The sequence below is a fragment of the Triticum dicoccoides genome, chromosome 6B, assembly GCF_002162155.2.
Source record: "Triticum dicoccoides isolate Atlit2015 ecotype Zavitan chromosome 6B, WEW_v2.0, whole genome shotgun sequence".
Classification (NCBI taxonomy): domain Eukaryota; kingdom Viridiplantae; phylum Streptophyta; class Magnoliopsida; order Poales; family Poaceae; genus Triticum; species Triticum dicoccoides.
The window spans coordinates 163,131,207-163,158,843 of NC_041391.1; positions in this window are offsets into that span (position 1 = coordinate 163,131,207).

The window sequence follows — 27,637 nt, forward strand, 5'->3', positions numbered from 1 at the left end:
AACCATAACCCCTGAGGAATACATAAGGGACACTTTCTAGAATGTTTCAGACTTCGAAAAGGTATAGGTATATGGTACGGTAAGTAAACCGACTCCAAAACAACTTTAATGGCAATTTTTATCAGTTTTGGATTATTTAAGAATTTTAGGAAGGAAGAAGTAGTCCGAAAGGGACACGAGGCTCCCACGAGAGAGGAGGGCGCCCCCTCTATAGGGCGCGCCCCCTGTCTCGTGGGCACCTCGTGTGCCTCCCGGACTCCGTTTTCTTGCACGTTACGTATTTTGGTCGGTAAAAATTCATTATATATACTCCCGAAGGTTTTGACCACCGTATCACGCAAGTCCTCTATTTTCGTTTTTTCGAGCTGTTCCTGTTTTAGACCTAGAGCATCATGACGTCTCCAAGCGCTCCCAAGGACAAGTTTTTCGAGAGGGTTATCAACCCCTATCTTGCGGAGGTGCTGCAACACCCTCAAACCATTGAGATGCGTGAGAGGGTGCTGCACATCCGCGATGTGGAGGGACCAAGGCGTACCGGGAGCGTGGAGACAAAGCTCGAAGCCATGGAGCAGGAAGTTTTCAAGTGTCAAGGGATGGTGGAGCGTGGACTCAACACCAACCAGATGATGATCACGGAATTCACCAACAACCACAAGCTAGATGCTAAAGTCATTGGGGAGACCATCTTCAAGCTTCAAGAGAAAATCGAGCACCTCCAAGCCTAGATCTATGACCTGAAAAACCAGAATTGTGAGTATGAATATATATTCAAGCGAATGAGTTTGGCTGCATATTTAAGGATCCTGGAGACTCGATCATCCTTTTATGATGGAGAATGAATGCCTTGGAAGAAGAACGACAAGCCTACATCATCAACAACTCCCACTTCACCACCTCCGAGGAAATAATTACATGGGTATGGGCACTCCCCTTGGCAACTGCCAAGCTTGGGGGAGGTGCCCCGGTATCGTATCACCATCACACTCCTATCTTTAGCGCTTTATTAAGTTCGATCCTTTTAGTAGTATCTTGATCTAGTAGTTTTGATATCAAGTAGTTTGAGTTTTGCTTTGTGATCTCTTTTTGTAATCGAGTCCGTGTTCTATCTATAATAAAGTTTAGTGTTGAGTCAAGGGCTTTGCTATGTTGCTATGATCTTGAGAAAGTAGAAAGAATAAAAGAGTTCATATTGATCTTATGGATAGTGATAACTTCACACATAGAAAGTATGAGGCATAAAAATTGTTGAGAGTTGATGAACGTAGCCTTGGTCATCATTGCAATTAATAGGAAGTGATAAGGAAAGAGGGGTTCACATATAAATATATTATCTTGGACACCTTTTATGATTGTGAAGCACTCATTACGTATGACATGCTAAAAGAGTTGATGTTGGACAAGGAAGACAACATAATGGTTTATGTTTTCCGACATCTCAGTTAAAGTATATTGTCATTGACCTTACAAACATGTTGAGCTTTCCTTTCCCCCTCATTCTAGCCAAATTCCTAGCACCAAGTAGAAATACTACTTGTGCTTCCAAATATCCTTAAACCCAGTTTTGCCATGAGAGTCCACTATACCTACCTATGGATTGAGTAAGATCCTTCAAGTAAGTTGTCATCGGTGCAAGCAATAAAAATTGCTCTCTAAATATGTATGACTTATTAGTGCAGAGAAAATAAGCTTTGTATGAACTTGTTGTGGAAGTAATAAAAGCAACGGACTGCATAATAAAGGTCCACATACAAGGGGCAATATAAAGTGATGTTCTTTTGCATTAAGATTTTATGCATCAACCCTAAACGCGCATCACAACCTCTGATTCCCTCTGCGAAGGGCCTATCTTTTACTTTATGTTTTTACTTTATGCTTGAGTCAAGGTGATCTTCACCTTTCCCTTTTATTTTATCCTTTGGCAAGCTCCTCGTGTTTGAAAGATCATGATATATATATCCAATTGGATGTAAGTTAGCATGGGCTATTATTGTTGACATCACCTAAAGGTGAATACGTTGGGAGGCAACACAATAAGCCCCTATCTTTCTCAGTGTCCGGCTGAAACTCTATAACCACAAGTACTGCGTGAGTGTTAGAAATTTTAGGAGACTATGAGATAGTTGAGTATGTGAGCTTGTTGAAAAGCTCTATTATTGACTCTTTCTGATGTTACGATAAATTGCAATTGCTTCAATGACTGATATTATAGTTTGTTAGTTCCCAATGAAGTTTTTGAACCATACTTGATATTGTGAATTGCTTGTTACTTGAGCATAGGAAATCATATGACAAAATCTATATATGTTGTTGTTATTAGAATGATCATGATGCCCTCATGTCCGTATTTTATTTTTATCAACACCTCTATCTCTAAACATGCGGACATATTTTTCGATTTCGGCTTCCGCTTGAGGACAAGCAAGGTCTAAGCTTGGGGGAGTTGATACGTCCATTTTGCATCATGCTTTTATATCAATATTTATTGCATTATGGGCTGTTATTACACATTATATCTCAATACTTATGGCTATTCTCTCTTACAAGGTTTACCATGAAGAGGGGGAATGCCGACAGCTGGTATTCTGGCTGGAAAAGGAGCAAATGTTGGAAACCTATTCTGCACAACTCCAAAAGTCCAGAAACTCCACGAAACAACTTTTTAGATTTAATAAGAATTTATGAGCGATAGAAATAGGCCAGGGGGTCCACACCCTGTCCAGGAGACAGGGGGCGCCCCCCCTATAGGGCGCGCCCCCTATCTCTTGGGCCCCCTGGTGGGCCTCCGGCGTCCATATTCTGCTATATCGTCACTTTTACCCTGGAAAAAATTGTGGGCAAGCTTATGGGACGAAACTCCGCCGCCACGAGGCGGAACCTTGGTGGAACCAATCTAGGGCTCTGGCGGAGCTGTTCTGCCAGGGAAACTTCCCTCCAGGAGGGGGAAATCATCACCAACGTCATCACCAACAATCCTCTCATCGGGAGGGGGTCAATATCCATGGACATCTTCACCAGCACCATCTCCTCTCAAAACCCTAGTTCATCTCTTGTATCCAATCTTGTATCAAAACCACAAATTGGTACCTGTGGGTTGCTAGTAGTGTTGATTACTCCTTGTAGTTGATACTAATTGGTTTACTTGGTGGAAGATCATATGTTCAGCTCCTTTATGCATATTATTACTCCTCTGATTATGAACATAAATATGCTTTGTGAGTAGTTACGTTTGTTCCTGAGGACATGGGTGAAGTCTTGCTATTAGTAGTCATGTGAATTTGGTATTCGTTCAATATTTTGATGAGATGTATGTTGTCTTTTCCTCTAGTGGTGTTATGTGAACGTCGACTACATGACACTTCACCATTATTTCAGCCTAGATGAAGGCATGGGGAAGTAATAAGTAGATGATGGGTTGCTAGAGTGACAGAAGCTTAAACCCTAGTTTATGCGTTGCTTCGTTAGGGGATGATATGGATCCATATGTTTAATGATGTGGTTAGGTTTCCTTAATACTTCTTTTGTAGTTGCGGATGCTTGCAATAGGGGTTAATCATAAGTGGGATGCTTGTCCAAGTTAGGGCAGTACCCAAGTACCGGTCCACCCACATATCAAATTATCAAAGTACCGAACGCGAATCATATGAACGTGATGAAAACTAGCTTGACGATAATTCCCAATGTGTCCTCGGGAGCTCCTTTATTATTATTAGAATTTGTCCAGGCTTATCCTTTGCTATAAAAAGGATTGGGCCACCTTGCTGCACTTTATTTACTTTATTTACTTGTTGCTCGTTACTATTTATCTTATCACAAAACTATCTGTTACCTACAGTTTTAGTGCTTGTAGAGAAAACCTTACTGAAAACCGCTTATCATTTCCTTCTGCTCCTCGTTGGGTTCGACACTCTTACTTATCAAAAGGACTATGATAGATCCCCTATACTTGTGGGTCATCAATACTTTATGGTTATGTGTGTGAGATACTTTGTATGGTCATGTGTTTGATCATACCATACTTAATGCTTGTGCTTGAATGATGATATTCTCTATTTCTAGTATGATCATTCACTTTGCCTTGGTGATGAGTGCATGTTCCTCTTTCTATCATTTTGAGTGCTCCACCAAGATGTATGTGACATGGAAGAGTAACCCATGACCTAATTGGTTGTGCATTTGCATTCCAAAGCAAATTTTAAATAATGAAAAAAATTAGGGGGGGGGGGCTCTTGCTTATCACATACTTCTCAAAGCAATGATGTATTTCATTCTTATTATCATTTGTCGAAGCTTTGATCTATATGTTGCCATCAATTACCAAAAAGGGGGAGATTGAAAGTGCAACTAATCCTTGGGTGGTTTTGGTAATTCTTAACAACATATAGCTCATTGAACTAATGCTCCTTCAAGATGATCATTTCAGACAGTTCAATGATTGGCATGTCATGGACTAGAGATGTGGACCCCTCAAAATGCTAAGGACATATATTGGCAACAAGCTCAAGACTCCACATTTTCATTTTAGTGATCCAAGATCACATTGAGTCCATAGGAAAGCCAATACTATTAAAAGGGGATGAGGTGTTGCTTAATGGCTTGCTTGCTCAAAATGCTTAGTGATATGCTCCAAAACCCTCAACCACTTTCTCACTTCCACATGTCCTAAACCTAAAAGTCAAACTCGGCCCCACCGATTTGATCTATCCGGCGCCACCGAGTTCATTTGACATAGCCACTGCCATTAACCCTAATCACTTTGGTTTCATCGATAGGGATCTCGGTCTCACCAAGATGGGATTGCAAACTCTCTATTTACCTTCGTAACGTTTTGGTCTCACCGAAATGAGCGATCGGTCCCACCGACTTCGCAGTGCAAACTCCCTGTTTCATTTTCGTAACATTTCGGTCCCATCGAAATGAGCGAATCGGTCCCACCGAGTTTAGCTGACCAACTCTCTGTTTGCCTATTACTGAAATCGGTCCCACCGAGTTCATGTGATCGGTCTCACCGAGATCAAGTTATGCCCTAACCCTAGCGCATCGGTCCCACTGAGTTGATCATATCGGTCCCACCGAAAAGACTAACGTTCACATTTTGAACTGAATCGGTCTGACCGAGTTTCACTATTCGGTCTCACCAAGTTTGGGAATCTATGTGTAACGGTTAGAATTTGTGTGGAGGCTATATATACCCCTCCACCCACTCTTCATTCATGGAGAGAGCCATCAGAACATGCCTACACTTCCACCATTCATTTTCTGAGAGAGAACCACCTACTCATGTGTTGAGACCAAGACATTCCATTCCAACCACAAGAATCTTGATCTCTAGCCTTCCCCAAGTTGCTTTCCACTCAAATCATCTTTCCACCATAGCCAAATTTGTGAGAGAGAGTTGAGTGTTGGGGAGACTATCATTTGAAGCACAAGAGCAAGGAGTTCATCATCAACATGCCATCTATTACCTTTTGGAGAGTGGTGTATCCTAGATTGGTTAGGTGTCACTTGGGAGCCTCCGTCAAGATTGTGCAGTTGAACCAAGGAGTTTGTAAGGGCAAGGAGATCTCCTACTTCGTGAGATCTATGATAACCCACAAGTTTAGGGGATCTATTGTAGTCCTTTCGATAAGTAAGAGTGTCGAACCCAACAAGGAGCAAAAGGAAATGACAAGCGGTTTTCAGTAAGGTATTCTCTGCAAGCAATGAAATTGTAGTTAATAGATAGTTTTGTGATAAGATAATTTGTAACGGGTAACAAGCAATAAAATTAAATAAGGTGCAGCAAGGTGGCCCAATCCTTTTTGTAGCAAAGGACAAGCCTGGACAAGTTCTTATAATGAGAAAAGCGCTCCCGAGGACATATGGGAATTATCATCAAGCTAGTTTTCATCATGCTCATATGATTTGCGTTCGTTACTTTGATAATTTGATATGTGGGTGGACCGGTGCTTGGGTACTGCCCTTTCTTGGACAAGCATCCCACTTATGATTAGCCCCTATTGCAAGCATCCGCAACTACAAAAGAAGTATTAAGGTAAACCTAACCATAGCATGAAACAAGTGGATCCAAATCAGCCCCTTACGAAGCAACACATAAACTAGGGTTTAAGCTTCTGTCACTCTATCAACCCATCATCTACTTATTACTTACCAATGCCTTCCTCTAGGCCCAAATAATGGTGAAGTGTCATGTAGTCGACGTTCACATAACACTACTAGAGGAGAGACAACATACATCTCATCAAAATATCAAACGAATACCAAATTGACATGACTACTAAGAGCAACACTTCACCCATGTCCTCAGGAACAAATGTAACTACTCACAAAACATATTCATGTTCATAATCAGAGGGGCATTAATATGCATTAAGGATCTGAACATATGATCTTCCACCAAATAAACCAACTAGCATCAACTACAAGGAGTAATCAACACTACTAGCAACCCACAGGTACCAATCTGAGGTTTTGATACAAAGATTTGATACAAGAGATGAACTAGGGTTTGAGAGGAGATGGTGCTGGTGAAGATGTTGATGGAGATTGACCCCCTCCCGATGATAGGATTGATGGTGATGATGATGGTGATGATTTTCCCCTCCAAGAGGGAAGTTTCCCCGGCAAAACAGCTCCGCCGGAGCCCTAGATTGGTTCTGCCAAGGTTCCGCCTCGTGGTGGCGGAGTTTCGTCCTGTAAGCTTGATTATGATTTTTTTCAGGGTAAAAGACTTCATATAGCAGAAGATGGGCACCGGAGGGCTGCCAGGTGGCCCACGAGGTAGGGGGCGCTCCTAGGGGTGTAGGGCGCGCCCCCCACCCTTGTGGGTGGTGGGTGGCCCCCCTCAGGTATTTCTTCCGCTGTATATTTTTTTATTAATTCCCAAAATGACTTTCGTGGAGTGTTAGGACTTTTTGAGCTGTGCAGAAAGGTCTCTAATATTTGCTCCTTTTCCAGCCCAGAATCCCAGCTACCGGCATTCTCCCTCTTCATGCAAACCTTGTAAAATAAGAGAGAATAGCCATAAGTATTGTAACATAACATGTAATAACAGCCCATAACGCAATAAATATCGATATAAAAGCATGATGCAAAATGGACGTAACAACTCCCCCAAGCTTAGACCTCGCTTGTCCTCAAGCAGAAGCCGATATCGAAGAATATGTCCACATGTTTAGAGATAGAGGTGTCGATAAAAATAAAATACGTACATGAGGGCATCATGATCATTCTTATAACAACAACATATATAAATTTTGTCATATGATTTCTTATGCTCAAGTAACAATCTATTCACAATGTCAAGTATGAATCAGAAACTTCATTGAGAACCAACAAACTATGATCTCGGTCACTGAAGCAATTGCAATTTATCATAGCATAGGAAAGAGTCAACATAAGAGCTTTTCAGCAAGTCCACATACTCAACTATCATTTAGTTTTTCACAATTGCTAACACTCACGCAATACTTATGGTTATGGAGTTTTAATCGGACATAGACAAAGATAGGGGCTTATAGTGTTGCCTCCCAACCTTTTACCTCAAGGGTAATGTCAACAATAATAGTTCATGCTAACTTACATCCAATTGGATATATACATCAGGATCTTTCCAACATGAGGTGCTTGCCAAAGGATAAAATGAAAAAGGGAAAGGTGAAGATCACCTTGACTCTTGCAGAATGTAAAAGATAGGCCCTTTGCAGAGGGAAGCAGAGGTTGTCATGTGCTTTTAGGTTGGATGCACGAAATCTTAATGCAAAAGAACGTCACTTTATATTGCCACTTGTGATATGAATCTTTATTATGCAGTCTGTCGCTTTTATTACTTCCATATCACAAGATCGTATAAAGCTTATTTTCTCCACACTAATAAGTCATACATATTTAGAGAGCAATTTTTGTTGCTTGCAATATGACAACTTACTTGAAGGATCTTACTCAATCCATATGTAGATATGGTGGACTCTCATGGCAAAACTGGGTTTGAGGATATTTGGAAGCACAAGTAGTATCTCTACTTGGTGCAAGGAATTTGGCTAGCATGAGGGGGAAAGGCAAACTCAACATGTTGGATGATCCATGACAATATACTTTAACTGAGATGTGAGAAAACATAACCCATTATGTTGTCTTCCTTGTCCAACATAAACTCTTTAGCAAGTCATACTTTAATGAGTTCCCACAATCATAAAATATGTCCAAGATAGTATATTTATATGTGAAAATCTCTCTTTCTTTATTACTTCCTATTAATTGCAACGATGACCATAACTATGTTTGCCAACTCTCAACAACTTTTATGGATCATACTCTTTATATGTGAAGTCATTACTCTCCATAAGATCAATATGATCGCTTTAATTCTTTTTATTCTTTCTTTTTCTTTTATTCCCTCAAGATCATAGCAAGATAGCAAAGCCCTTGACTCAACACTAATCTTTATTGTATATAGCTCACGGATTCGATTACATAGAGGGATCATAAAGCAAAATTCAAAACTAATTCATACCAAAACTTTATTCTACTAGATCAAGATATTACCAAAAGGATCGAACTAAGTAAAACGGTAAAGATAGGGGTGTGATGGTGATACGATACCGGGGCAACTCCCCCAAGCTTGGCAGTTGCCAAGGGGAGTGCCCATACCCATGTAATTAGTTCCTCGGAGGTGGTGATGATGTAGGCTTGTCTTTCGTCTTCCAAGGCATAGGCTCACCATCATAGAAGGATGATCGAGTCTCTGGGATCCTCAAATCGGCAGCCAAACTCATCCTCTTGAATCTATATTCATACTCACAGTTTTGGTTTTGTAGGTCATAGATCTGGGCTTAGAGGTGCTCGATTTTCTCGTGAAGCTTGAAGACGGTCTCCCCAATGTTCTTGGCGTCCAGCTTGTGGTTGTTGGTGAACTCCGTGATCATCATCTAGTTGGCGTTGAGTCCGCATTCCACCATCCCTTGGCACTTGAATACTTGTTGTTCTATTGTTTCGAGCTTTGTCTCCACGCTTTCGGTACTCCTTGGTCCCTCCACATCGTGGATGTGCAGCACCCCCTCACGAATCTCAATGGTTTGAGGATGATGCAGCAGCTCCGCGAGGTAGGGGTTGATGACCCTCTCGAAAAACTTGTCCTTGGGGGCGCTTGAAGATGTCATGGTGCTCTAGATCTGTCAAAAAAAACAGCTCGAAACAAAAAATAGAGGATATTTGCGTGATACGATGGTCAAATCCTTCAAGAGATTATATAATGAATTTTTACCGACCGAAAGAAGTATCGTGCAAGAAAATGGAGTCTGGAGAGCGCACGAGGTGCCTGAGGGAGTCCTGGATTAAGGGGTCCTCGGACAGCCGGACTATATATACTTTGGCCGGACTATTGGACTATGAAGATAAAAGATTGAAGACTTCGTCCCGTGTCCGGATGGGACTCTCCTTTGCATGGAAGGCAAGCCTGGCAATCCGGATGTGTAGATATCCTTATCTGTAACCGACTCTATGTAACCCTAGCCCCCCCGTGTCTATATAAACCGGAGGGTTTAGTCCGTAGGACAACGACAATCATAATCATAGGCTAGCTTCTACGGTTTAGCCTCTATGATCTCGTGGTAGATCAACTCTTGTAATACTCATATCATCAAGATAGATCAATCAGGAAGTAGGGTATTACCTCCACCGAGAGGGCCAGAACCTGGGTAAAACATCGTGTCCCCTGCCTCCTGTTACCATTAGCCTTAGACGCACAGTTCGGGACCCCCTACCCGAGACCCGCCGGTTTTGACACCGAAAATGGTGCTTTCATTGAGAGTTCCACTGTGTCGTCGCAATAAGGCTCGATGGCTCCTTCAATCATCTTCAATGACGCAGTCCAGGGGGAGGTTTTCCTTCCCGGACAGATCTTCATATTCGGCGGCTTCGCACTGCGGGCCAACTCGCTTAGCCACTTGGAGAAGATCGATAGCTACGCCCCTGGCCATGAGGTCAGGTTTGGAAGCTTGAACTATACTGCCGACATCCGCGAAGACTTGATCTTCGATGGTTTCGAGCCCATGTCAGGTACGCAGAACAGTCGTGACGGGCATGACGTAGATCTGCCATCAGACAGTGTTCGGGAGATCACACCTGCGGCGGCCCCGGGAATCAATCCGGAGCAGATCGTACCTTCCGAGGACGGGTGGATGGGCCCCGCCACGGAGGCCGCACACTCATCGGCCTTGGAGCCGAACACTGATCCCACCTCCTATGAGGATGGCGTCATCGGACCCTCGGACTCGCCTCTGGCTACAGGATCCGAACCACGTACTCCCATGCCCATCGAATCTGATTGGGCACCGGTCATGGAGTTCACCTCTGCGGATATTTTTCAGCACTCACCCTTGGGTGATGTGCTAAATTCATTAAGGTCTCTTTCCTTGTCAGGAGACTCTTGGCCGAACTATGTCCGGCTCGAGTGGGAAGCGGACGACGAAGAAATTCGTTCCCCACCCACCACCCACTTCATAGCCATTGTCGATGACTTAACTGACGTGCTTGACTTCAACTCCAAAGACATCGACAGTATGGACGACGATGCAGGAGAAGAAGAGGAACCACCGCCTATAGGGCGCTGGACAGCCACCTCATCATATGATATATATATGGTGGACACCCCCAAAGAAAGCAATGGCGATGATGCAATGTAAGATAACCCCTTGGAGAAGCAATATAGGCACCAGCGTCATAGGAGCCGCTCCAAGCCCTGCCATAGCAAAAATAATGATACAGATAACAATCTAGATGGTGCCGAAGACGAAAACAATCCTGCCCAGCCAGGCTTCGAGCAGGCCGAGCAAGAGGATGGGCAAGCTAGCCCTAAGGAACATGCAACAGATGGAGAATCAGAGGATGATAATTACATGCCTCTCCGAAGACGAAGTGAGCCTTGGCGACGAAGAATTCATCGTGCCTGAGGATCCCATCAAGCAGGAGCACTTCAAGCGCCGGCTTATAGCCACTGCAAAAAGCCTGAAGAAAAAGCAGCAACAGCTCCAAGCTGATCAAGATCTGCTAACTAATAGATGAACCGAGGTCCTGGCTGCCGAGGAATACGGACTCGAATGCCCTACAAAAAGTTACCCAAAGCGCGGGTTGCTACCTCAACTTGAGGAGGAGGCGTTAAAGCCCACACTACCAGCGCATGATGCGGCTGACTGACCACCCCGTGGCCGAGACAAAACGGCGTATCAGCCCGAAGTCCAGACCGCACCCCATCGCCAATCAAAGGCCCGGGGCTACATGAAGGAGCTGCGAGAAGTATTGGAAAACAAAGCAGGACAGTCAAGATCAATCTACGGATCACGGGGGCGCACCACAACACGCGACGATGACCGTCACGCTGGATACAATATACATAAGTTCGGCCAGGCCGAATACAATAGACCAGGTTCATTTGAACTACACCGAGATGTGGCCCAGCATAGAGGCGCCGCACACCCCCTATGCTTCACTGATGAAGTTATGGATCATGAATTCCCAGAGGGGTTTAAACCCATAAACATTGAATCATATGATGGCACAATAGATCCCGTGGTATGGATCGAAGATTTTCTCCTACATATTCACATGGCCAGCGGCGATGACTTACATGCCATAAAGTACCTACCACTTAAGCTCAAAGGACCGGCTCGGCATTGGCTGAACAGCCTGCCAGCAAGCTCAATTGGCAGTTGGGAGGACCTGGAAGACGCATTCCTAGACAACTTCCAGGGCACTTACGTGCGACCACCGGATGCTGATGACTTAAGTCACATAACCCAACAGCCCGGAGAGTCAGCCAGGAAATTCTGGACTCAGTTCCTAACCAAAAAGAACCAAATTGTTGACTGTCCGGATGCCAAAGCTTTAGCGGCCTTCAAGCATAACATCCATGATGAGTGGCTTGCCCGAGACATCGGCCAGGAGAAGCCAAAATCCATGGCAGCCCTCACGACACTCATGACCCGCTTTTGCGCGGGCGAGGACAGCTGGCTGGCTCGTAGCAACATCACACCCAAAAACACTGGTGATTCAGACACCAGAGATAGCAACGACAGGCCACGACGCAATAGACACAAGCATCGCAACAATGAAGACAACGCCGAAGACACGACAGTTAATGCCGGATTCAAAGGCTCTAAATCCAGACAGCGGAAAAAGCCATTCAAAAGAAACAATCCGGGCTCGTCCAGTTTGGACCGTATACTTGATCGCTCATGTCAAATTCACGGCACCCCCGATAAACCAGCCAACCACACCAACAGAGAATGCTGGGTGTTTAAACAGGCCGGCAAGTTGAATGCCGAAAACAAGGAAAAGGGGATGCATAGCAATGACGATGAGGAACCCCGGCCGCCGAATGCAGGAGGACAGAAGAAATTCCCTCCCCAGGTGAAAACAGTGAATATGATATACGCAACTCATATTCCCAAGCGGGAACGGAAGCGTGCACTAAGGGACGTCTATGCGATGGATCGAGTCGCCCCAAAGTTCAACCCATGGTCCTCTTGTCCGATCACTTTCGATCGCAGGGACCATCCTACCAGTATCCGTCATGGCGGTTTGGCCGCATTGGTCCTGGACCCCATCATTGACGGATTCCATCTCACACGAGTCCTCATGGACGGTGGCAGCAGCCTGAACCTGCTCTATCAGGATACAGTGCACAAAATGGGCATCGACCGCTCAAGGATCAAGCCCACAAAAACCACCTTCAAGGGTGTCATACCAGGTGTGGAGGCATGTTGCACGGGCTCAATCGCACTAGAAGTGGTCTTCGGATCTCCGGACAATTTCCGAAGCGAGGAGTTAATCTTCGATATCGTCCCTTTCCGTAGTGGTTATCATGCCCTACTCGGATGAACCGCATTTGCTCTACTCAATGCGGTACCGCACTATGCATACCTCAAGCTCAAGATGCCTGGACCTCGCGGGGTTATAACAATCAATGGAAACACAGAACGCTCGCTCCGTACGGAGGAGCACACTGCGGCCCTCGCAGCAGAAGTACAAAGCAGCCTTCTTAGGCAGACCGCCAATCCGGCGATAAAATCCCCGGACACCATCAAGCGAGTCCGGAGTACCCCACAACAGGATCACCCGTCACGTCCAAAGCTCGACTAGCAATTCGGCCTCCGCCCTAGTCTCAGTCAAGCGGCGAAATTTGTGCCATGCGTACATAAATACGCACTTAAAATACCATGGGCATAGGCGAAGGCACGGCTATGATACGGTCCACAATGTGGTTGGACCACCCCAGGACCCACGCATCTTTACACCTTTTTTCTTTCAGGTCCCCACCTTCGGGAGGCTCTTCCGATAGACAGACTATCGGACACATAGCAGGACGGACACACCAAGAATACAAGAACCTGGGGCGCCCAAGGGAATACTCAGGTGGTCTCTGATAATGATCGTTATACCTATTTTACATACCCGCACACAGCTCACTCCCAGCCAGGATGTGCCAAACAGTCCTATTTTTCTTATCGCATTACTTGTATATGTACGGTTCGACGTATCATTTGAATAACAAGGGAAAATAGTGTATAGCGTCAGCTCACTATTACGCTCATTTACCCCTTTACTTTATTGCCTATTTATTACACCCGTGCATTTTTGTACACCCAGTTTGCCAGGGGCTTCAGCGTACCCCATAACATGGCAAGAAAAGTCTGAACACTTTTGACAGTGCGGCACCCCAAGCTTATAGCATTATATGCATCAGCTCCGAATCATGTCTTGGGTCAATAGTTTGGTTTGCCCGGCTCCTATGTTTTGGTACCTTACGTTCCGCTATATCAGCTAAGGTAGCGCAGGGAGAACTACTGCGATTGTGTCCCAGTTCTTCCGGACCACCTCAGTAGATAAAGCCGAAAACTGACTGTCATGATAAGGCGAGAGCTGGTCGCTGTTTGAGAGGTCTCAAATCCTTAAAGATTTTTTCTGCCTCAGGCGAGGAATCGGCCTCGTCCTATTTAGGCGTGTATAGCGCCCCGAGTCCGGCCTTCCGATACTAGGGGCTTCGCCAAAATTTAAAATTGTAGACTTCTATGGCCAAGTGAGAGCGATAAAGCCGTATAGTCCGATTGCCTTGTTCGCGGTGCTAAACACCTCCTTAAAAGAACCAACAATTTGGATAAAGAGTGTTTATACTTATCCCGAACACCCCAGTACTAGCTACATGGGGGCAGAAGCCGGCGACTGGCCAACTCTCAAGATCTTATAAACGGTCGCACAGAAGGTAATATTTTAAATTAACAAGCGCCATATAGAGCACATGAACTGGTTTTCATATTACAGGATGACATGAGTACATTCATTCAAATATTACATCCTTAGTACATTTATCCGCCACAAGGCGGGCACCCTTAATGACATTGTCATAGTACTGTTCAGGGTGGCAATGCTCCTTGCCCTTCTGCGGCCCCTCTGTCACCAGCGTCTCGGCGTCCATCTTCCCCTAGTGAACTTCCGCACGGGCCAAGGCCCTGCGTGCACCCTCAATGCAGACGGACTGCTTAATGACTTCAAGCCACGGACGGGCATTTACCATCCGCTTGACAAGGCCGAAGTAGCTGTTGGGCAGGGGCTCGCTGATACGTCTCCAACGTATCTACTTTTCCAAACACTTTTGCCCTTGTTTTGGACTCTAACTTGCATGATTTGAATGAAACTAACCCGGACTGATGCTGTTTTTAGCAGAACTGCCATGATGTTGTTTTATGTGTAGAAAAGAAAAGTTCTCGGAATGTCCTGAAAATCCACGGAGGCACTTTTTGGAATTAATAAGAATTTTTGGGCGAAAGAAATACACCAGGGGGCCCAGGGCCTGTCCATGAGATAGGGGGGCGCCCCCCTCTAGGGCGCGCCCCCTATCTCGTGGGCCCCCTGGACCTCCACCGATCTCAACTCCGACTCCATATATTCACGTTCAGGGAGAAAAAAATCAGAGAGAAAGTTTCATCGCGTTTTACGACACGGAGCCGCCGCCAAGCCCTAATCTCTCTCGGGAGGGCTGATCTGGAGTCCGTTCGGGGCTTCGGAGAGGGGGATTCGTCGCCGTTGTCATCATCAACCATCCTTCATCACCAGTTTCATGATGCTCACCGCCGTGCGTGAGTAATTCCATCGTAGGCTTGCTGGACGGTGATGGGTTGGATGAGATTTACCATGTAATCAAGTTAGCTTTGTTAGTGTTTGATCCCTAGTATCCACTATGTTCTGAGATTGATGTTGCTATGAATTTGCTATGCTTAATGCTTGTCACTAGGGCCCGAGTGCCATGATTTCAGATCTGAACCTATTATGTTTTCATGAATATATGTGTGTTCTTGATCCTATCTTGCAAGTATATAGTCACCTATTATGTGTTATGATCTAACAACCCCGAAGTGACAATAATCGAGATACTTCTCGGTGATGACCGTAGTTTGAGGAGTTCATGTATTCACTATGTTCTAATGCTTTGTTCCGGTTCTCTATTAAATGGAGGCCTTAATATCCCTTAGTTTCCATTAGGACCCCGCTGCCACGGGAGGGTAGGACAAAAGATGTCATGCAAGTTCGTTTCCATAAGCATGTATGACTATTTACGGAATACATGCCTACATTACATTGATGAATTGGAGCTAGTTCTGTGTCACCCTATGTTATAGCTATTACATGAGGAATCGCATCCGGCATAATTATCCATCACTGATCCATTGCCTACGAGCTTTTCACATATTGTTCTTCGCTTATTTACTTTTCCGTTGCTACTGTTACAACTATTACAAAAACCCAAAAACTATTATCTTTACTTTTGCCACCGTTACCTTTATTATCATAGTACTTTGCTACTAAATACTTTGCTGCAGATACTAAGTTATCCAGGTGTGGTGGAATTGACAACTCAACTGCTAATACTCAAGAATATTCTTTGGCTCCCCTTGTGTCGAATCAATAAATTTGGGTTGAATACTTTACCCTCGAAAGCTGTTGCGATCCCCTACACTTGTGGGTTATCAAGACTAATTTCTGGCACCGTTGCCGGGGAGCATAGCTCTATTATCTGAGTCACTTGGGATTTATATCTATTGATCACTATGAAGAACTTGAAAGACGCTAAAACCAAGATTTTGCCCTCAACTACGAGGGGAGGTAAGGAACTGCTGTCGGTGTCAAAACCGGCGGATCTCGGGTAGGTGGTCCCGAACTGTGAGTCTAGGCAAGGGACACGATGTTTTACCCAGGTTCGGGCCCTCTTGATGGAGGTAAAACCCTACGTCCTGCTTGATTAATATTGATGATGTGTGTTACAAGAGTAGATCTACCACGAGATCAAGGAGGCTAAACCCTAGAAGCTAGCCTATGGTATGATTGTTGTTCGTCCTACGGACTAAAGCCATCCGGTTTATATAGACACTAGAGAGGGCTAGGGTTACACAGAGTCGGTTACAATGGTAGGAGATCTACATATCCGTATCGCCAAGCTTGCCTTCCACGCCAAGGAAAGTCCCATCCGGACACGGGACGAAGTCTTCAATCTTGTATCTTCATAGTCTTGGAGTCCGGCCCATGATGATAGTTCGGCTATCCGGACACCCCCTAGTCCAGGACTCCCTCAGTAGCCCCCGAACCAGGCTTCAATGACGACGAGTCCGGCGCGTATGTTGTCTTCGGTGTTTGTAAGGCGGGTTCTTCTTCACGCTCCATGTGTTTGCTGGATAGTGTCCGGTTGCTTCATAAATGTTGCGCTCCTTGGCTTCTACGTTCAATAATGGCATTCTTCCACGTGTCGCACCAATGCGAAAAGCCAGGTTATTCTTATGTTTCCCCCCCTAGCTGCGCGGATAAGCTGCCTATAAGAGAGGCGAGGATCCAGATCCAAATCACACCATCCTCCTTCCGCAAGTACTCATCGAGGCGCATCTGACAAAAAATCCATTCCAACATGGACAGTCGACGCGGCTCTTCTTCTCGCACTCCCAGTCCTAAGCCAGGAGATTGGAGGAGATGCTCAGTCCCGCATAGCGAGTTAGTGGTGCTCCAAACAGAGGGATACCTTCCCCCGGCCTTTATGGTTCCGGTTCAAGCCGGACTGGCCACCTACAAGGGCGGGAAGCAGGCGGAGAGCGTCCCCAATCCCTCCAAAGGAGAGCGGGTATGCTTCTTCTCCTACTTGATAAGGGGACTCGGATTTCCTATACATCCGTTTCTCCGGGGGCTCCTGGAGTTCTATGGACTCCAACTTCACCACCTCACACCTGCCTCTATTTTGCACATCACGGGCTTTGTAGCTCTTTGCGAGCTGTTCTTGGGCATCGAGCCCCATTTTGCGCTGTGGAAGAGGCTGTTTTGCCTCGTACCTCATTCCCACAAGGGGTCGATATATCAAGCGGGCGGAGCCGAAATATGGTGCATCGCCGGGATCGGATATCTATCCGGAACTCTGAAGAAGGCGTCTGAAGACTGGCCTTCGGAGTGGTTCTATATGGAAGATGCCCCGCTGCCGGATCCAGTTCGGATCGGCCTCCCGGAGTTTAGCAACGCTCCTCTAAAGAAACACCTGAGTTGGCGCCCGCGGAGCCCTCAACGGGAAGATGATAGGAGCGTCCACTATCTGATGGGTCGGATACGGCTACTAGCCCATTCCGGGTTAACCATGATTGGAGTCATGGCCACATGCATGATGCGAGGGGTGCAGCCGCTCCAATATAGGGGCCACCCCATGTGGGATTTTAACGGGGAGAATGACGCCACCCGTGATGGCCACACGGGACCGGGATCGACCGCCGATCTGGTGAAGATCCTGTCCGGCTTGTACAAGGGGGAGGAGGAGGACTTCCTCCACATGAGTCCATTGAATGGATTCTCCATGAATAACCCTCGAAGCTGGGTAAGCGGACGTTTAAATATCTGATCCGCGCTCTCAAAGATAAGTGTCTTACCTTATGGTTTCGATGCAGGAACTGCGCCGGGACATGGAGGGCATAAAAAGCCCAACTCCACAACTCGAGGATCCGGGAAGATCCCTTGATCCGGCCTCCGAAGAGGATTCGGACATTAAGGTGGATTTGATTGATGGGGTGTTCCACCAGCTCAGCATAGATAATGCTTTAGTCGCCATTACGGCTGACTACCCTGGTTTGTGTCTGGCTTCCCAGGTGAGTACGACCGAAGTCTTGACACCATTACTTTTTAATGCTTATTTCTGACCACCGCGCACCAATGGTGCTCGACAAGAGGTGCCTTTACGGCAGCCGAGCCCGCGGCGACTGACCAAACAAGGTCAGTGCGGCCTAGCAGGCGGAAGAGGAGTGCGGCGCGAATTGAAACGTCGCCGCAAAGGTATGGTGCACCGTTGTCCTTTAAGGGAAAGACTCCTGGGAGGCATATTAATGCTTATGATTCTTCCAGGAGAAAGAGCGCTCGCCGGACTGAGTCCGGAGAGGTTGTTCACCAAGCCTCCGCCAGCCAAGCTCCAATGCCTGGTCCGGAGGGGGAGGCGAGCACAAGGCGCGAGCCGGATGCTCCTCCAACGGAGGATGCCGACAGGTTGTCCACCCCAGGTCTGAGGTGGAGAGCGCCATGAATCACAGGCGCCATCGGACAGTGCTTCGTGATGCATGTTTCTCCCCTCAGGCGTTAAATGCCTTTAATGCGGGAGACACGCACCTCCGTGCTGCTCAAGATGGTTTAACCAGAACCACCGAGCAGTATGTAAAGGACATACGGGTAAGTAATTTTAATAGTTATATATGCCAGTAGCCCCAAGACTTAAAATAGTTAAAATAACTGATTTAAGGATCATTTATTATGCAGGATCTTACGGAGAAGAATACCCACCTGTCCCAGGAGTTTCAAGAGTGCAAGGCCCAACTTGAGGCCGCACTGACCGCCGCAGGAGGAGACACAGAGACCCCCTCCGGTAACACATATTTCAAAAATATTTTATGGCGTGCGGCGTGCGTATAAATCTTACAGTAATATTGCAGATGTTGCCGGACTTGATCCGGACAAGCAACAGCTACTGCGCCAGTTGAACGCCAGTGAGAGGGTGCTTATGAAGGTGCAGCAGGAGAGGAACAAACTCCAAGATGCCCACACCCAGCTTGGAGAAGAGCTAAAAGGTGTTCGGGCCCAGCTGTCTGGCTCCTTGAAGGAGAATCAGCGGCTTCATTGCGGCATCTATAGTAAGTGCTTGAGCAAACTCTTTTGAAAAGAAGAGTTCGGCGAGGAGGTTGGTTGACAGAAATATGTCTGTAGGTGTGCTCACAGGTCGCCCTATGGAGGAAATGCCCGGTTCAACGGGTGACCAACTTCCCGAGCTGGTGCAACTGCTTGAACGTGCTCGGCAGGCGATGAGTGGCGTCGTTAAGGCCTTATGGCCTTCCGTCTCCCTACCTGAGGGCCTTGGAGGGCTTGCTGAGAAGCTTCAGGGAGTACGGCGACGTCTCCGTTTGTGGAAGATATCGGCCTGCCGTCAAGGCGCCAGGGAGGCCTAGGCCATGGTGAAGACGCGGTACCCGAAGGCTGACCCAAACCACATGGCCGAGGTCGGACCTGTGGTGTCACATCCCTAGTTCTGCTATGCACTAGACTAGCCCTTCATGTGTGCATCATGTTTAACTTTTCAAATGAACTTGAAATGGGGACTGATGAAACCCTAGCACCAGATCAAATCAAATAGGTTCAACATAAAATCATTTTCAATGAACCTGAAATGCCCTTCTAAAATGTTCATCATCTTTGCCTTGGTCTTAAACCTCTAACAAAAATGGTGCACAATTTTCTAGGTCATCCTGAGGTCACTGAATTAAATCATAAGTATTTGAATTTGGACATTTAAATTCTATAAAATATTTTAAATGTCCAAATACTTCTAAACTGAAATGTTCCATGTTGGATATATTCTATACAGTGAGCATGTGCAGTTTAGTGATTTTTGAAAGGCTCTAGGTATTTTTAGAAAAGCCCTAAATATTACAGAATAATAGAAAACAGAAATTAAAATAGAGAACCAGAGAGAGAGAACTTACCTGGCCTCACTTGCGCAGCCCACCAACTGGCCCAGCACTGTAGCTGGCCGGCCCAGGCCACCACCGCCTCCCTCCCTGTCGTCTTCCTCCTCTGCCAGGAGGACGCGCGTGTGGCCGACGCGCGCATGCACGCGCCCCGGCCACCTCCTGCTTGCAGCTTCCCTCTGGACCCCGGACGACGTAGACGCACTCCGTGTGGCCTTCTGGATCCTGCTGACCCCCTCGCTCACTCTTCCTCCCGATCCCTCGCTCTTTCTCGCTCACGGCCGAAGCGGCCATGGCCACTCCTCCGTGAAGCTTGTTGCCACAACGCCTCCGTGGCCTTGCGGAATCATCCAGGAGAACCGCCTCGCCATACTCATCGTCATCACCGAGCCAAGGAGCCGAGGGAGCTCCGCATCGCCGGCGACGTCATCTTCTTCCTCCTCGGACCCGTGGATCGCCGCCGTCAAATTCATTGTTGTCCGTGCGTCCCCGCGCCCGCTGACCTTCCCTGCATATTCCCCGTGAGCTACCTCTTCTTCTCCCTTTCCTCTCGTTGCTGTTCGCACGCCCTAACTAGCTTCACCGCCGAGCCCGTGGGCTCATCACCGCCGGCCATGTCACCGCCGCCGCTGCAACCACTGAAGCTTGCGCCTGAGCGTTGCCCCGAGTTCATCTTGCTCCTAGGAGCCTAACACCACCAGCAGCTCCTTCCCACGAGCTCCCTAGTGCCATGCCCGTTGAGGTCCGAGCTCCGGCCGCCGCGGATGTGCTCACCGCCGTCGTCTCCGGCCACTCCGTGGCCTCTCGTGCAGCCAGCTAGGTGCGGCCGTGTACGGGCTACCTTCTGGTGGCCTTCGCGCGTCTAGCCGCCGCTCGTAGCGCAATCCCGGTGAACATCCGCCACGTTTTTGGTCGCCGCCGGCGGAACTCCAGCGACTGCCGACGTGGCCGTGATTAGGGCCTAACCACACCGCTAACCAACCCCCTGGGCCACCGACGCGTGGGCCCCACGCCCTAATTAATCCCAGTTTTGTTTCTGTTTAGGTTAGCTTAAAACCCAGCGGGACCCACATGCCTGTGTTGACCCCGCTGACGTGGCCGTTGACTGGGCCCACACGTCAGCGACCCGAACCAGCACCGTGACACTGACCAGTGGGACCCCCTGGTCAGGTTTGACCCGGGGCAGCCCTGTTGACTCTGCTGACGTCACCCTGACGCAACGCTGACGCAATTAACAATTTTCTGGATTTAAAATAAATCCAGGAAATTTCAGAAATAGTTTAAACTTCAAAAATTCATAGTAATTCAACCGTAACTCCAAATGAAAAGTTTTGTATATGAAAAATTATCAGAAAAATCCAATCTATCCATTTATGCTACTTTCATGCATGTTTAACCAACTTATACCCCATGTATAAGTGAAAACATGATAATGGCATTTTAAATACCCCTTATGGAGTTTGCATATGAACCCTTGGTTCATATGGACCTCATTTAAATTGTTGCTAGATGCATTAGTACAAAACACATTCATTTTGCCATGTCATGATCATGCATCATATTGTGCATTGCATTGATTGTGTTTCTTTTTTGTTTGTCGGTGCTTGTCCTCTCTCAGTAGACGTGTACCCGATGATGTGATCGATGACACCGATGAAGAACTATACTATCTTCAGAAGTGCCAGGCAAGCAAAACCCCCTTGTTCATTGTGATGAAATCCCACTCTCTCACTCCTGCTCTCTTTTACTGCATTAGGACAACAACGATTCAACTGTTACTTGCTGCGGTAGTTGAACCCCTTATCCTCTGCATGACCTGTCATTGCCACAGTAAATAGATGAAACCCACTAGCATGAGTAGGAGTTGTTTGAGCCCTGATGTGCCTACTCATTCATGCTTGTTTGTCATGCCTGCTACTACTTAGAGTTGAGTCAGGTCTGATTCATCGGGGATGAATCGGAGGTGTGTGAACATGTCCTACTATTGAGAGCTAAGTGTGTGAACACGATTTGGTAAAGGTAGCGGTGAGAGGCCATGTAGGAGTACATGGTGGGTTGTCTCATTGCAGCCGTCCTCAGGAACTGAGTTCTGTGTTTGTGATCCATGAACAGTTACTACCACGCATTGGAATGCTTAAGTGCCCCTCTCGACTTATTAACCAACCTGATCTCTGTCCAGGAGTTGCAACTAGTTTCTAGTGTTTGTAGGTAGTGTTAGTAGTCTACCAAGTGGCACCCGGTACAAGTGGGCTTGGGACAGACTAGGCACAGTGGCCCGGTGTACCAAGTGGCACCCGGATGGTGGACTTGGGAACCCTGCACACATTGTTTGGGGCCGTGAGCGACACCCCGGCCGGATATCCTTGCGGATGGAACCCGAATAGGCGATAAACCTGGACGAGAGACTTGTGTGGTTAGTTAGGTCGTGGCCGACACCCTCGCTGGGCTTCCGCTTGAAGGTTGCCGAGTACATGTCGTGTAAACGGCGATAAGTGGTGAGAGCGTGTGTGAAGAAGTACACCCCTGGAGGGTTAATATGATCTATTCGAATAGCCGTGTCCGCGGAAAAGGACTTCTGGGTTGCCTATACAGTTCATAGACAAGTGAAAGTGGATACTCTAAAACTCGCAAGATAAGTGTAAGTGCTATGGATGGCGTTCTCGTAGGGAGACGGGAGCGGATCCATAGTGGTGTATTGATATGGTGAATATGTGGACTCGTGTGCGCCACCTCAAAGAGTTACTTGCAGTCGTAGTTCAGGATAGCCACCGGGTCAAAGCTGGCTTGCTGCAGTTAAACCCCACCATCCCCTTGTTGATAATGATGCATATGTAGTTAGATCTGATGTAAGTCTTGCTGGGTACATTTGTACTCACGTTGCTTAATTTATGTTTTTGCAGAGAGACTTCAGTCTCGCTAGTAGTTCCACGTGGACTTCGACGTTTATCTTGCTACCTCAGCTACGATCTTGTGCCCTCGGCAGGATCTAGTAGATAGTCAGGCTTTTCAGCCTTTTTCAATTATAGTTGTCTGTACTCTGACAAGTTAAGCTTCCGCTTGTGCTTTGACTTGTATGCTCTGAGTGTTGGGTCATGAGACCCATGTTGTAATATCTCGCTCCTCGGAGCCTAATGAATAAATACTTTGAGTTGTAGAGTCATGTTGTGATGCCATGTTGTATTTTCACATATCGAGCATATTGTGTGTATGTTATTGAAATGCTTGGTATGTGTGGGATCTGACTATCTAGTTGTTTATCCTTGGTAGCCTCTCTTACCGGGAAATGTCTCCTAGTGCTTCCATTGAGCCATGGTAGCTTGCTACTGCTCCGGAACACTTAGGTTTGCCGGCATGTGTCCTTCTTTGTTCCTGTGTCTGTCCCCTCGGGGAAATGTCACGCGATGAATTCCGGAGTCCTGTTAGCCCGCTACAGCCCGGTTCACCGGAGTCCTGCTAGCCCAATGCTACAGCCTGGATTCACTCGCTGATGACCGACACGTTCGTTGTTGGGTCATGTATGCCTGTCCCTGTAAGTTAGTGCCACTTTGGGTTCATGACTGGCCATGTCAGCCCGGGTTCTTTGTCATATGGATGCTAGCGGCACTATCATATACGTGAGCCAAAAGGCGCAAACGGTCCCGGGCCAGGTAAGGTGGCACCCGTGGGAATACCGTGCGTGAGGTCGCAAAGTGATATGATGTGTTACAGGCTAGATCGGTGTGACTTAGGATCGGGGTCCTGACAGCTTTGGTATCAGAGCTTGACTGCCTGTAGGATTACCAAGCCAAACTGGTCGTAGTTGAGTCTAGAAATTCTTTAGTTATATGTAGGGGAATTGATTGTGGGATGGAACGTAAGGCTCTTTTTACTCCTTATACCTTATGCCTTCTGATCTGAGTCACCTTATCTTTCCTACGGGGTTAAGGAACTAGGCTTTCTCTTCTTTCTATCAGGATCATGTGTTACTAATCCGTAGACTTATAGGATTGATAGATTTAAGCCTCGGTTCGGTTCCTACTACCTCCGTATGTTAACTGTTGATCTCGAAACCTTGATATTGTGCTTCTGAGTGGCTATGCCACCATCTTGTAGCATGTCTCCAATCTTTTTGAGCATTTATAGCCGTTATGCTGTCCGAGTCATCCCAGGTTTCTAAACAATCTGATGCACTTGCAAATCCTTCCCTCTGGTTTTGATGTTCCTTTGGGCCAGGTTAATCACACTAATTGCTGAGTTGAGGTATTCTATTACCTCGACATATATGTTGGAGTTATTATTATGACCCTAGGTGTCTTAGGGGATCATCTAGTAATCTAGCCATGATTGTGTCCCAGTGTGATGATTCTGGCCTTTATTCTCGAAAGCATCCCGTGATGCCACTTAGTAGTAGGTATTCCACTTCTGGATTTTGAACCCGAGATTCATCCTACTTACCTCATGTTGACAGTGTTGCTAGTTCCTTTAGGATATTAGTAACCTTTGCGATAGTCCTCGAGGTTTGTGGTATATCGTTCTTCCAACTACCATGAACTGCTTATGGCGGAAGTTCTTTGAACCAAAAGATCACAACAAGTGTGCGCTCGATGAGTTCTCCATTCTATATTGTGACTCTGCTAGTTCAACCTTTTTGCATGGGTTATCCGGAAGAAATATGTTGAACTCGTTCGACAAGCTAGTCCATGCATCCACAACTCAGAAAATCATATGTTCCTTTGAGTTGTCCCCCCTTTAGTTGTATTCTGATCCTCGTCTATCAATTGATGCCTATTACTCTTGTGGTCCGTCAAGCCATTCCATTCCAGAGTGACTAGGAGAAACAAACTCCAGTACCCTTTTCCATCCAGGATTGGGTCAAAGAAGTTGTGTTCCGCAGATCAAATACTAATCCAGCTTTTGTTCTGTTCTACCTTGGAGAATTACCATTTTTCTATTAAGATTATCATGGGAATTGCACACCATCCTATGAACTCTTGATACAGTGATACTTCTCACCCTCATTATTCATTTCTCAGTTTCCGTGTTGTTGCAACCGGAACACCGACAAGTGAATCGTGATGTGTGAAATCTACACTCCTAGCAACTCCGTTGCTTGGTTGCTAAATGGACGATATTCTCCTTCTTAGCGTTGGTTATTAAATCATCATTCTAAGATAGATTGTGCTACCTAGTCCTTATTTCTGGTGCACTCTTTGATCAATGAGTTAGACTTATTCAATTCCTTGCTTATTTGATCGTATCGTCTTGCCCTGAAAAGCAAGATTATTTCTGAGCTTAATAACGTATCGGTTGTTCGTGATTTTTTGAATATCCTCTCGGAAGTATCACCAGGTTGTCCCCTGACCATTATGTTAAGCTCGTGATCAAGCTGGTTTCTCTATGAACCATCCTTTCTCCAAGAATCTATGTTGGATACCTGAGCTAGTTGGTTAAGCCAAACAACAACTTGGAGAGTTGGAAGATAAAAGCTTGGTTGACTTAGTTCATGTTAAGGGATATCTTTTTGTGTGTGTGTGTTGAAGAGAGATGATATCTCCATCGATTGGTCCTCGTGACTAGTTGTTGGATCTATTGCCTTGTCAAAACTTTGACTTGAGTATGGGCTATCGTCAAGTTGAATCAGAACCAACGATGTTCGTAATGTTGTCTTACTCGTGGTTGTTTCCTCGAGCATACACCATCATATCTTTTGGGTCTGACCAATACCATCGCCTTGTTCACATAGCTGTGGAATTCCATCACTATGGAAACCTGGATGAATTGTTGTTGAGCCCATTAGCAACATTATTATCTTCTTCATGATCTGTGTTGAACATCCAGCTAGTAATGGAAACTTTTATAAGCATTATCTTCATGACCGTTCGTGAAGCATATGTTCGGATGAAAGAAGTGACTTCCTATAATTCATGTGCATTTGATGCAAGTTGCCACCGTGAATTAGAGGAAGCATGTTTTTACCTCCTCTGGAACCATCCCAAGTCAGTTATGCACGTGTGAAGTATTCTGTGGTCTGTTAGACTGATCATCTTCATTCTATATGAATTTCGTAGCACACCAAGCCACTGACTGATTTGTTCAAGGAAAAGGAGTTGTTGTGCTATCCTAGGTCATGCACAAGATTCTGATGTCCTCAATGATGGTTCCCCACCTAAACCCGGTAGTGTTTTATTGTAAGACTGCAATGTGATCATGTTGTCTGGAACAACGTGTTCACATGTTTGTAGCAGAACCAGCTCATGTTTTGGAGCTTACTACCGTAGTCCATTACCCGAGAATCTTGCAACGTCATCTCGTCGATTTGTGTTGCAAATTTTCATTTTTCTTCCTAGACTTGATGAGTCTGAAATATTCTGACACCAACCAGATCTGAATCTCAGGCAGATATGATGGTTGGAACATATCCCAAGAACTATAATGTTGGTCTCTTTGTAAACTGGTAAGGTGGATGTCGTGGCCAACAGACCCAGCCGGAAGACCTATTATTGTAGTATCTTGATTGAGGAAGTTGGCCACATCCCCATAAGGATTTTGTAGGATTTACTCCAGTAGTTGTTCCTTATGGATTTTTGAGCTCCCGAAGTCCGACCTTTAACTTGATGTCCTAGATACCAAACTATATCTATAAATGGGTTGCGCTAGCACATCAAGGAGAACATTAGAAGCGGAGTGCTAAATGTCTCTCGGTCGATCATCCAGATTTTGTTTCCTTGGCCTCGCTAAGGTGAAATCTGAGAAGGTGTTATCTTCCTTTGCATCTGCATCATCCATCATTATTCATCATGGTAGTATGTTGTGTTGCCAGGATCCTTGACACAGATATTGGTAAAACCTTGATGAATATGGAGATGCTCAAGTTCTTGAGAGCACGCCCAAGCGCTAGGTGTTATCATCGGCACTAACTGGGATTTCTCTCAGTGTCCTCAGTTATGCTATAACTTTTCAAATAGTGGACTCACTCTCCCCTGTTGAGCTTCTCCCCAGTTAGAAAAATCATCCATTGTGTTGTCTTCAACAAGGTAGTCCACATCATCCATTCTCGTCCGAGTATGTCATTTTTTCAAACTCCTTCAAATGATCGATTGTTATTGCCTTAGGCTGGTATAAAGAGTCTCAATGATCTCTATATCAAAAGTAATTCTTTTTACCACTTAAGGGAATATTTCTGCGGGTCACCTTCATTAAGATGTTTCGTTATGGTATCATGGCAACTAACTCCTCGCTACGTGGACAACCGTTCACCACCTTCTTAGGTGTGGAATTGTTGTCTACCTAGTGAACCCTCGTCATATGTTCCACTCCATCCCTCTAGACGTGTGCTTCGTGCCTCAGTTCGAGAGATGTTGTTATGTCTCATTCTGTGAGTTAATCCCGAGTTGTTCGATCTTCGAGAAGATCGATCCTTCTAGAGTCTCCTTCTTCTCTCCTTGTCATGTTAGCTGGAGTTCTCAGAACAAGATGACAAGACAAAGATGGTGATTGAATCAACGTTCATTTGAAGTGCAATCTGGATCGTGAAGATTGCGTTAGTTGCGTTTTCCCCTTCATCTTACCCTATGCTTGAATCTCGGGACGAGATTCTTATTTAGTAGGGGTGAGTTGTCACATCCCTAGTTCTGCTATGC